We start from the raw sequence: 4,661 nt of genomic DNA on the forward strand, positions 1-4,661 counted from the left end.
GAATCTGTGGAATTCGCTACCCCAAAGCGCAGTGGATGCCCAGATAGCGAGTAAATCTAAGAAGGAGTTAGACAGATTTTTAATTTGTAATGGGTTGAAGAATTATGGGGAGAAGGCAGGAAAATGGGGATGAGGAGCATATCAGCCATGATTGAATGGTACAGACTCGATGGGTCAAATGGTCTAATTCTCTCCTACATCTTATGAATTTATGCACTTATGAACACATCAACCACAATCTTTCCCTCTCCCAGTGCAGGGGCTGTGATTTCCTGGTCCTCCCTAGAGTGGGCTCATCCCTGTGATTCCCTAGTGTGGGCTGGTCAGCATCCCCTACAGCCGGAAGCATCCATTGACTCTGTTTACACATCCTGCTGCCTCAGAAAAGCAGCCAGAACAATTAAGGATCCCATGCACCCCAGGCATACTCTCTTCCACCTTCTTCGTTGGCAAAAAGATACAAAAGTCTGAGGAAACGTACTGACCGAATCAAAAACAGCTTCTTCCCTGCTGCCATCAGACTTTTGAATGGAACTACCTCACATTAAGTTGATCTTTCTCTACACTCTAGCTATGACTGTAACACTACATTCTGCATTCTCTCTTTTCCTTCCCTATGAACAGTATGCTTTGTCAGTATGGCGCACAAGAAACAAAACTTTTCATTGTATGCTAATAAATAATAAATCAAATCAGATCAAATCAGCCACTCCACATCAACCACATTCTCTGCACATCAACCACATTCTCTGTCCCATTGCAGGGGCTATGATTCCAAGTCTGTTCAATTAAACAATCATCAAACAAACAAACCTTCCCCATATCACACATTCATAATTTTTATACACACGTTTTGCATTGTAACTTCCAAATCATTGCCAAAAAATCAGTATGTAGAAGCTTATTTTAACGGTCTGTAGTTTGTTTGGAATTGTCACAAGCCTATAATAATAAATTGCCGCAGTGGGAGCACAGTGACTGGGTTTTTTTCTAAAGATCCGGTTCTCAGGGCCTGCAAGGACTACAGCGTCCAATTAACCAACCATGCCAAAAATAAATGGTGAGTGGTAAGAAGTAGAAAATGCTGGAAACACTCAGCAGATCTGGCAGATTCTCTGGGAAGCAGAGTTAAGGTTTCAGGTCATTGACCTTGCATGAGAGAAACTGTTTTTGTCTCATGCAAGGTCAATGACCTTAACTCTGTTTCTCTCTCCATTCTCTCCAAAGGTGCCACCTGACCTGTTGAATATCTCTCTTTCTGTTTCAGATTTCCAGTATTGAAAATATGTTGCTGTTATACATGGTTAAGAGTTCCATTTGAAATTTTGAATAATTTGTAGCAGCATCAAATAGATTACCGATTTAAAAAGAGTATGAAAAACTGAAACTACAGATACAAATCCAAAAATGTAAATAGGAATGTCACCAGTAGGCAATGGAACAGCCAACCTCCAGTGTGTTTCAATGCCAGTTTCCTCTAAAATTGTCCACTCAGTTTGGACACATTGTTGGTGGGGGGGGGGGGGGGGGGGATTGGTTTGATCACTGCACTTTCCCACAGTTTCCATAAGTTATTACATTTCAGAGAATCATAAAATCCCTACAGTGCAGAAGGAGGCCATTTGTCCCATCAAGCCTGCACTGACAAGTCCCATGCAATCCCATGCAAGTTCTATCCCTGTAACCCCACATACCCTCAAGGAGAAAATAGCGAGGCATCTTGAGAAGAATTGTTTGATAGAGCAGACGCAGCACGGTTTTGTTAAGGGGAAGTCGTGTCTGACGAATTTATTGGAGTTCTATGAGGATGTGTCTACGACGGTGAATAGAGGAGAGCTGGTAGATGTGGTGTTTCTTGATTTTCAGAAGGTGTTTGATAAGGTGCCGCACAAGAGGTTATTACAGAAGGTTAGGGGGCATGGAGTTGGGGGTAGGGTGTTAGCATGGATAGGGGATTGGCTGTCAAATAGGAGGCAGAGAGTGAGGGTCAATGGGTGCTATTCGGATTGGCGGTTGGTGACTAGTGGAGTGCCCCAGGGATCGGTGCTGGGGCCTCAGCTATTTACCATTTATATAGATGATCTGGAGGAGGGAACCGAGTGTATGGTGTCAAAATTTGCTGATGACACCAAGATTGGTGGAACAGCAAATTGTGCGGAGGGTGTGGAAAGTCTGCAGAAGGATCTAGATAGGCTGGGCGAATGGGCCAGGAACTGGCAAATGGAATTTAATGTTGGCAAGTGTGAAGTTGTCCACTTTAGTAGGAATAATGGTAGGAAGGACTATTACTTACGTGGCGAAAAACTGCAGCATGCAACGGTGCAGAGGGACCTCGGGGGTCCTTGTGCATGAGTCGCAAAAACCCAGCCTGCAGGTGCAGCAGGTGGTCAGGAAGGCGAATGGGATGCTGGCCTTCATAGTGAGAGGGATTGAATATAAAAGTAGGGAGGTCTTGCTGCAACTGTACAGGGCACTGGTGAGGCCGCAGCTGGAGTACTGTGTGCAGTTTTGGTCGCCGCACTTACGCAAGGATATTTTGGCCTTGGAGGGAGTGCAGAGGAGGTTTACTAGGCTAATACCGGAGTTGAGGGGGTTGAACTATGAGGAGAGGCTGAATAAACTAGGCTTGTACTCGTTAGAATTTAGAAGAATGAGGGGAGATCTCATTGAGACATATAAGATGATGAATGGAATGGATAGGATAGAGGTGGAGAGGCTCTTCCCGCTCAGAAAGGACAGTAGGACTAGAGGGCACAGCCTCAAGATAAGGGGGGTGCAGTTTAGGACGGAGTTGAGGAGGAACTTCTTCACTCAAAGGGTGGTGAATTTCTGGAATTCTCTGCCCGTTGAAATGGTGGAGGCTGCCTCGCTAAATATATTTAAGACGCGGGCGGATAGGTTTTTGATAGGCAAGGGGATTAAGGGTTATGGGGAGAGGGCGGGAAAGTGGAGCTGAGCCACGACAGATCAGCCATGATCTTACTGAATGGTGGGGCAGGCTCGAAGGGCTAGATGGCCTACTCCTGCTCATATTTCTTATGTTCTTATACTCATCCTACTAATCCCACTGTCACCAAGGGGCCAATCTACCTAACCCACACATCTTTGGAGTGTGGGAGGAAACCACAGCACCTGGAGGAAACCCATGGAGAGAACGTGCAAACTCCACATGGGCAGTCACCCAAGGCCGGAGTTGAACCAAGGACCCTGGCATTGTGAGGCAGCAGTGCTAACCACTGTGCCACCATGCCACCCATTTGTTTTGTAATAGTTTGTCCCACTGTAGTTTTTGTGGTTGAACCATGTCCTTGCTCAATTACAATTTGACATCGTGGAGCCCCTCGGGTGTCAGGGAAGGGAAAAACAGTAACTGATACTGGTCCATGTTGATCTTATATACCAAAAAATGGAACTCCAGTTCGGATCACTACCAGCCATTTCGCAAGGTTCATCTGTTTATTCCCTACTCACTGACAGGGATGAGCTGGATTGGATACTGGGAAATTTCTCAAGTGTTCCAGTGAATGGTTCCTGTTTATTTCTAGCAGTGTGTTCTCCAAATCCCCCACTGCTCTCCAACCTTAAATTACTCTGTCTGATCCAGCCTAACCTCCAACCACTAGAATTACTCTGACTGTTCTCCTATCATCCTGGGAGTTACTCTTTCTGATTCACTCACTGAATCCCACCTGAAGTATTATTGTCCCTGATCCCCCATCATCCTGAGAATTACTCTCTAATCCCCACCACTCTGAGAATTACTCTGACCCCCACCACCCTGAGAATTACTTTCTAATCCCCCACCACCCTGAGAATTACTCTGACCCTCACCACCCTGAGAATTACTCTCTAATACCCCACCACCCTGAGAATTACTCTCTAATACCCCACCACCCTGAGAATTACTCTCTAATCCTCCATCACCTTGAGGATTACTGGACGGAATTTTCCCATCCCACCTGCCACAGGAATTGTAGTGGGCAGGACACGGACCATGCAAAGATCCATTGATCTCAGGTGGGATTTTCAGCCTTGGGGTGAGTGTGGCAGCAAAATCCTTCCCGTTATCTCTGATCCCTCACAATGGTGAGAAATACTTCAATACCCCAACATCTCCAAGAATTGCTCTCCGATCCTTCACCATTGTTTTAAATTTTCTTTTTGTTTGAATCTTTGTTATAACTCATAGAACTATATACGTATCATTATTTCAGGTTATTTCAGGAAGAAGCCTTGGATTATAAATCCTCTTTTGGGACCCAACCATCTGTGTTTCTAACTCTTATTTGTTCTTGGCTGCAACAGCTGTTAGTCTCAATGACCAGCTCCTTAAGGGGCTTGACATCTCAAATGGAGGCTAACCCATCTCAGAGGATTATGCATTAAAACTAGTGGTTTCTTCTGTAAGGATATAAAGAGATGAAGCTAATTACAATTACAATGCCAATTAACAAACCCCAGAAGGAGACCTAGAAGCAGGGAAGTGGGTTATCCCAGTGAGGCACCTTTCTAGCTTGAGAGCAGATGTCATGCTAAGGGAAGTAGTGTGCAACAACAACGATTTAAATAACACCTTTAATGTAATGAAACATCTCAAAGCCCCTCACAGGAGCATTACAAAACAAAGTATGACATTCAGCCATGTAATGAGATATAGGGCA

This window comes from Carcharhinus amblyrhynchos, chromosome 8 (assembly GCF_965287045.1).
Source record: "Carcharhinus amblyrhynchos chromosome 8, sCarAmb.v2.hapA, whole genome shotgun sequence".
Classification (NCBI taxonomy): domain Eukaryota; kingdom Metazoa; phylum Chordata; class Chondrichthyes; order Carcharhiniformes; family Carcharhinidae; genus Carcharhinus; species Carcharhinus amblyrhynchos.